The sequence below is a fragment of the Anas platyrhynchos genome, chromosome 6 (genome assembly GCF_047663525.1).
Source record: "Anas platyrhynchos isolate ZD024472 breed Pekin duck chromosome 6, IASCAAS_PekinDuck_T2T, whole genome shotgun sequence".
In the NCBI taxonomy this organism is placed as follows: Eukaryota; Metazoa; Chordata; class Aves; order Anseriformes; family Anatidae; genus Anas; species Anas platyrhynchos.
This window is the reverse complement of record NC_092592.1, coordinates 39,770,457-39,778,491: the sequence shown is the minus strand read 5'-3', so window position 1 is coordinate 39,778,491 and position 8,035 is coordinate 39,770,457. Positions and strand designations below refer to the sequence as shown.

The window sequence follows — 8,035 nt, the reverse complement described above, 5'->3', positions numbered from 1 at the left end:
CAATTCCTTAGAATCTTCCAGTTACCTGTCACACGAAGCAGTGTCTGTGGCCAGTGGTCAGCTGAGGATGGTTTTTACATTCGGCTAGGAAACCAGAGAAAGTTGGCAAAAAAAGCTAAAAAGAATCATTAAGCCTGTTTATCATTAAATAAAATGTAGAAGCTCGTTCATAATACAGGAATGCAAACTATACTGTTCGAGGAAATGTAAACGTAACTGCAACTATTTCATTTCATGTGAGGTTTATGTTAGCTCTCCTATTAAATTTAATGGGTTGCCTCATGAGAAGCAGCTCATTAATATGAATATGAAGAGCATGTCTCAACCTGCAGACTAAATAACACTACGATATGTGATGTTTATTTTCCTTTGGTAGATTGTTGCTTTTTAAAAATATGAACTAATGCAGTAGAAGTAGAAGGAGTCTGGGGATCGAGCACTGAGCTGGGAACCAGGAGGCCGCCTTCTCATTCAGCTCCATGTCATATACATCGGATGTGAACCTGAGCAAATCAATTAACTGCTGTTTACTTTGGTTACTGAATCAGGTTAAATCAACGGACAGTGTGATACTTTACTTATTGTGAGGCTAAATAATTTTAATTAATTATCCTGGTTTAGGTTGACAACACGGGACGCCTGGAGTTTTCCTCCATTGGGAGGAAAAGGGACACCTGCAGTGCCTCCCTCCCCTCTGGGGCAGCGGGTGAAGGATGGATGGCATCTTGTGGGTGAGGTGTTTACACGGCATTCGTTGCTGCTTGATGGAGTTCCAGGATGCGGCCACGTGAAAGAAGCTAAATGAGCAAAAACCCTTAAAAATGAAATTGAAAAATTAACCAGCAAACACTGAATTTATGACCCTCAAAGGAACATTAACTTGCCCACATTTATCAAATTAGGGTCAATTTTCCAGAAGACAGAGCCCCTTTTGTGGTTTTACCTTCTGGCCACAAAATTAACACTCACCTGTGAGCTGTGGGCATTGCTCGAGGGGCTGGTGCCTCTGGTAACTTGGCTTTTGTTTGTTGGTTGGTTATTCGTTGGGAAAATTTCAAATTCTTAAGTAGGCATAGGAATTGTCTTAAAACCTTGCAGTGACATTTACGTTAAAATAAATCTTGTAACTGAAAACTGACAGAAATTGAGGCCTTGATACTGCAGTGGGACATAATGGGTTTTACTGCCATCATCCCTTAATCACAGAATTATAGAACTGTAGAACATCCCGAGCTGGAAGGGTCCCACAATCATCAAGTCCAACTCCTGTCTCCACATAGGACCACCATAGGACCACCTAAAAATTAAACCATACATCTTGGAACTTGGCAGGCTTGGTGCCCTGACTGTCCTGGGGAGCCTGTGTCACTTAATTCCATTGACTGGACTTATTCTATAGTACCTGTTTCATTGCAATCACAAAAACGAAAATGAAAATAATTAATTGTGTAAAATTTTCCATCAAAACAACACTTTCAGGTCATTCTTCCTGGAATTACTTGTAGTATTTTATTTGCTGGCCTTACTTTTTTATGACCCGAGTCTGCTCTTGTGATCTTCTGGAAAAGGAACAGCACTCAATACTAGGAATCCCCAAGAAATGATTGGGATGATCACCAGCCAAGAATTTGAGATTTCCCTAATGTTTTTTGTGCCGTGAAGGACTTGCCATCCTGGTGGGAGTCGCAGAGGTCTGCGCCAAATTCATTCTCACCCCTGCTTTGTGCCCAGTGTGGGGCTGTGCTGCCCAGGAGCAGCTCCAGACACAAACCCTGACCTCAGACACCCTTCATGCTGCTGATGCCGGTGTGCATCAGGCTGCTCTACTGCTTTAGCACCAAAGGCAATAGATCTGTGTAATCACAGACAGGTGGGAGCCATCCCTGCAGCTTTTCTATTGCCTTCTCCATGCTTTCCCCATGGATGGGCACTGCGGTGCTCTCCTCGCTGTGTCTGGAAGCATGGTGTCCAAAGGGCCGCTGGTGGAAAAGCCTTGCTTTGTTGTGTGATAGCATCAGGATGGGTTGCAATGAAAGCTAAAATGAAATAATAATAATAATAATAAAAAGGTCTAATCAAGTTCCTTACACGGTTTGAATCCACCAAACTTTTAATAATTAACCGTTTTGTATGGAACTCATAAAAATTACTTAGAAAGACAAGTAAGACCTGCACTCTGATCCTTAACTTGTACAAGTAAAAAGTGTTAAGCATTCATTTTTTTTTTTTTTTTGTTACATTTTTGTTCCATTGCGCATACTCAGGAGACCCCTTTATTTCAAATTTAAAATAGTCTATGAAAATCTGTATTGACGTAATAGCTTATTAGGCTACAAGCAAAATATTCCCAGAACTAATTTTTAATTAATATAGTTCACTGAAAACTTATAAAAGATTCATACATAATATGATAAAAGAAATAAACATCCTCAATACCATGTCAAGTTTCTTTTCTTTGTAAAACATTGTTTTTTCTCCTCTGCTACCAGAACAATAAAACCTGCTCTTACAGAATTGACTTGCGCTTGTCTTTGGCAGCTCTGTCAGATGTGATATTTTCTGATAAATAAAATGGCGCTTATGAATTCAGAGTCAAAGTGTCACCTTTTCTCACTCCGGGTTCTGCCTTTCATAAAAGTCCCGTATTTCAGATCCGGATTCCTCTTGGACTTTGGCACTGTCCCTCCAACAGGTTGCTGCACGGCTGATGGAGTCCAGCAGAAATCATCTTTGTGCTCTACGTGAGTCTTATGTCAGTCATAAAGTAATTAAAAGCGGCAAGATATGACCCAAATTCATCTCAACTCTCTGCAGTCATATCAAAGTGATATATCTAGTCCAAGATGCTAGCTGCAAATTCCCTCTGTAGGCAGAGAGGAGATATTGGCATCTCCAGAGATGTCTTTTGGCCACGTTTCTGGAAAAGGAGGGCACATGTCGCAGGTGCTGAGCAGGAAAGCCTTGCTTGAAGCGCCTCCAGCAAGATGCTCCTTGGGGGGGGGGCGAGCTGTGTCCCACCTGTGGGGGCTGACAGACCTTTACAGGCAGGGAGCTTCTTAGCAGAAGGTGCAGGGAGAGGTCTTCTCGGGGCTGCGAGGGGCTGTCTTGAGCCTTTGCAACAGGGACAGCCTTTTGCTTTTCACCAAATACTTGAATTTTGTCCTAAGCAGAGCAGCTGCTCAGTGGGTAGCATGAGATACTGCTGTGCTGTTCTGAGAAGCCCTTCCTCCTTACTCTCCTTCCAGAGAGTTAGTCCTCGCCTGATATTTAGTCCTCTCCTGATATAAACTGTGCTTTGTTTTGTGTTGAATTCTCCTTATTTTAGTCTGCTCATGATTCCATTTGCATCGGAGGTTTCCACTGCAGTATTTCATGCAGAAGTTAATCTGGGGAAGCTGGATGTTATGCAGGCTGGGTAATAAAACCTGGGGGCTCCTGGTCGTCCATCAGGAGGGAGTGGGACCGCCTGGGTGGGAGCGAGCCGCAGCTGAGGCATTCAGTAATAGGGTGGAGGCTTTACTACTTCATCCTTCCTCGTTTTGGCAAGGGCAGGAGAGGAATTAAATTGGAAGGCTGACAACCTGAACACACATTTCCTGCACTGTTATTCCTGGTAGTTGCCTTACTCTCTGCAACAGCCGAAAACAAAGGATGTGTTACGCTTATCCTGAAGTGATGATCAATTAAGAAGAAAAAAAAAAAAAAAGACATTTTTTTTACATAGCTGTAATCAACTTCATTCTTGCTGCCCAAAGGAAAAAAAAAAAAAAAAAGACAAAAAGACATTCACACTTCTGCCAAAGCTGTACTTTTAAACTTCAGCAGTGTGTGAACAACAGGACCATGGGGTGCCCCCAAGGGCTGGGGGGATTTGGAGGCTGAGCAGCCGCTGCCCACACCTCTGCTGTGGGACGGGGCTGTCAAAGCTGCTGGTGCTCAGAAGGAAACAGAACGCAGGGGATTTATCAAGCCCCAGGGGTGAGCTGAAGGGTCGCTCACCTCTTTGCCCTCAGAGCATCCCCCGGTGCAGGAGAGCCTTGGGTTTGTGGTTAAGGTGTGCTCTCGTGCCACTGCTGGAACCACTCAGCTTCATGTCTGCAAAGCCATGAGTAGTTCACGGGAGAAGATCTGATTCATTAAAAACCATTGGGTGGACACGTGTAAATGGGTGCTTTTAATATACATGCATATGCCATAGGCGTGTGGGAATCAGGGCATTAAGTGCCCCATCCCCTACATTGACAGCACAGCCACTACAAGAGTGATGACAAGGGTGCAGTGATAGCATTGGGCATCTCTTGGAAGACTTCCCCTAATTAGTCCAATTAAGTATCTTAGTCTAAGTCAGGATAACACTATATATATAACAAGATTTAGTCCTGTGAATTCTCAATATGCTTAGCTCCTATGTAGCTTTAATACACTCAGCATTTTCCAGGATTAGGTCTTAAGGGCTTGATCCAAAACCATTTAAAATCAATAGGTATTTTCCTTTAACTTTGGTGGGTTTTGATTCAGCCTCTGTATGTCAGTCAATACTTTCTGATCCAAGTACATAAAAATATTTTAAAACCATATTTTCAAAAGCCATATTTCTTACTTTGCACTGCACAACTTCTTGAACTCTACGTAGATTTGAATAGGGAAATATTAACCAAAACAGTAATGATATTATTAGTTGAAGTTTTAACTTTTAAAATCAATAAAAAGCACCACTGGGTATTCTTTAATGTTATAGAAGAAAAATGATTAATTTAAGGTTCAGGTGCAAGACAAGGTCAGGAAAGAATTGTTACTGTATACAGTGAGCATTTCATGATGAATTTGTAGTTTGAAGTATCATTTTATGATGCATTTTCTGTTTTGTTATCAGGGGAAGTATGATGGGTGACATACGAGTGATCACAGTGTTTTGGTGCAATGTTCTGTGATGGGCTTTTCATAAAAATTAGCTGACAATGTCATGAGTATACAAGTAAATTTATAGCTTTCATACTGGACTGCCATTCCCAGAGCTATTTCCAATCACTTGGGCTTTTTATTAAGTTTATTGTTCTTTTATTGTTCAGTGGAGTGTAAGCAGCGAGATTACAAATAAATGTAAGTTTCAGTGGGTATGAAGTCAAGCTTGCAGAATTAGGGAAGACGCAAGCGAAGAGGAGCAGAAATTAATTTGAATCATTGGTGATATGAAAGACCACGTTCTGACACTTCTTGTCAAACGCGTACACCGTGAGCAGTGTCGGAGGCTGACATCCTGCTCCTGCCAAAGTTAGAAGAAGAAAGTCTGGAAAAAAAGTGTCAATCGCGCTGCCAGTGGACTGGCGGAGGGTTTCACGTTCGTGCTGGGGTTCATTATTTATTTTTGCCCGATTTGCTTCATGCGGGATTTCTTCTTACTTCTGACTCTGGCACTTGCTTGTAGCATAACGAGACCAACAAGTGGGGAGTGATGAACTCTCTGGTTTTAGTGTCATTCTCATCATATCTCCAGCGTGAGACCTTCAGCAGTTATTTCCCTCTACTTTTTCTCCCCTCAAAGAATGAATACTTTATCATTTTGGTTAATATCTTGACCAGCAGAGCAGAAAATCAGACTCATAGCTTTTAATGACACATTTTCAACTGCAAGTTAGTCAAAAAAATCATTTTTATGTGGTTCTCCAATACTTATACAGACTTCAAGAAACATAATTAAAATTTGTGTTCCTTCTTTGTTATTACTGCCGTGGACTCCACTTAAACTGGATGCTGTTTGTCTGGGCAATCAGACAATAGCTGGAATCCAAAAGCAAATCGATTTGCTGTGTGGCTTGTGCTATTACTTAAGTTATAAATAAAATGATTTCTCCCAGATGGCTCCCCGATGGCCCTGTGCTCCTCCCAGCGCCGCCACAGCTTCCCATCCCGCGCGGCTCCTGCTCACTCCCCCGGAGGCTCAGCAGGAGCAGAACCGAGCCCAGAGCTCGGATGGGGACAGGAGGAGATCATTTGGGGTCTGTGGGGCTCTTGGACCCCCAGGAGATGTGCGTGGAGGCCAGCCCCACCTGGCTGCTTGGGGAGAGACCTGCTGGGGCCGCACGCTCCCGAGGAATGCCATGAGGTTGCAGGAGGCGAGCTGCTCCCCTCGTTTATTTTCCTAATGCAAACATTTTGAAACAGAAAGGCTAACTTTTCTCTGGGTTGTATATTTACTTCGTAGGCAAGTTGTGCTTCCAGAAATGTGGGCAGGGCACCGATGGAAACTATAAATATACATCTGAGAGCATGCTATGTACGCTTGCCCGTGCTTTGTTTTCTTTTCGCCTTTTTGGATGACTAAAATCATTAATCTAAGATGCTAAATTTTTGTATTTTTTTTTAGAAAACTGGGAAGATGTAACCTATAATCACCCGGCATTTGTAACAGAACTAAAACAATAATGATGAAAACAAATATATTGGGAAATTGTGGGACTAAAAATAAATATTTTTCCATGAACACAATAGAACTATATTGAGAATTACAGGCAAAAAAATCAATAAAAAGTAGTATATAATGGCTACAGAGTTCAAACAAAGTGCATTCATTCCCCAGTCCCTAGGAGGACCCCTGATATATACGTGCAAAAGTTAATGAAAGTCAGACTTTGTTGTGTCATCAAAAAATAGCAAAAAGGTTGGCTGCATTTTTCCCTACGTTTTGGCTACTCGTTGCTCCATAAATATAGCACCTATTTAAAGGACCGAGCCTTGTTCCCATTAAAGTCAGTTGCAAATCTCAGACAAACTCTGGCAGGGGTCTGGGGGCCCAAAAGCGTGGGCTGAGCGCGGCGGGGTGCTCGGGGGAGCAGGCGCTCCCATGGGAGAGGAATAAATGTCTTCGTCTGCTCCCAAGGCTGTGGTTCTTGTTCTTGCATACATTTGCATGAGACCGATGTATTTTATCAAAATAAGTCTATGGTTAGATCTAGGGCATGCAGAGTGTTTTGACTTGCTTTTTGGTTTTAAATGCCAGGGAACGGGATGATGGAGAATTCCATGCAAAGCTGGGCAAGGCTCGGGTATTTACCTCCTGATTCCAGATGCTGGGGAAAAACTCTGTGCGTACGTGTGCTGGTGGCCGCTGGGGCAGGACAGACCCTGCAGGATGAACCCCAGCTCTGGGGAGGTTCAAAAGGGGGCTGCATCTCCCCTATGCCCCTCTGGCTCCATCCCTGGGCTCCTCCAGCTCCTCCAGCACCACCAGAAGGCCAGGAGCCAGCAGGAGATTTGTGGATCTGTAGGAAGGTTGCTGTCTGATTCACTATAGAGTAATCCTGCACCTCAGTCAGCCAGGAAATATTTGATTAATAAGATTCCAGTTGGAGAATAGCATTAATGCCTCCATTTTATTTTGTTTTCATTATATTAGGTGACCACAGCAATGCTGCATTTTGTAAGCAGCCAGAGTACTTCTTCCCATGGTAGCCTTACCTCCCCTCTTTCTGTTTTCCCACTGACACTGAATGACTCTTTCCCTTCCAATCTTGCAATTTTTAATAATGTCAAAGAAAATATAATCCTGGGGACATTTGTAATCGATTAAATTTAAGCTGCAAGAGCCTAAACCAGGGCCTGCTGAAGACAATGAGAGCCTTTCTATTTCTTTCCATGGGTTTCGTAAACTTTTGTTTATGAAGGAGGCCTGTCAGGAACAATGAAATTAGGAATCTGTCCATCTGAGCCTCTGCTTTGCTTCACTTAAAAAAAATAAACATTTTCATTTTGCTCATTGAAAGAATACGGGAAAGGATGAGAATGGAGACATCCATTCTGGCTCCAAGCCAACCCAGTTTGGCCACGAAGCAAGTTTCCTATAATTTAAAGATATGCTACAAAAGAAACCCATTGTTGTTCTAGTCTTTATTCGATTGTTTGCAACTTAAAAAAAAAAAAAGAAAGAAAAAAGAAAAAAAAAAAAGCAGTAAACTCCTAACTTTTCAAATTAGTTTAAAAAATAATTCTTAGAATGTTCTTTCCCAGAAGATAGGCTGGCTCCTGTGCGCAGTCCCTC

General features: G+C 42.4%; 1 long non-coding RNA gene across 1 annotated transcript; it reads right to left on the bottom strand.

The window, feature by feature from the left end:
* Nucleotides 1–1,422: 1,422 nt before the first annotated feature.
* Nucleotides 1,423–3,647, bottom strand: LOC110353263 (uncharacterized). The gene is made up of 2 exons (XR_002403549.4): nucleotides 2,605–3,647; nucleotides 1,423–2,036 (listed from the first exon to the last, which is right to left on the bottom strand). It is a non-coding gene; the product is annotated as an uncharacterized lncRNA (long non-coding RNA).
* Between the last annotated feature and the right edge of the window lie 4,388 nt (nucleotides 3,648–8,035).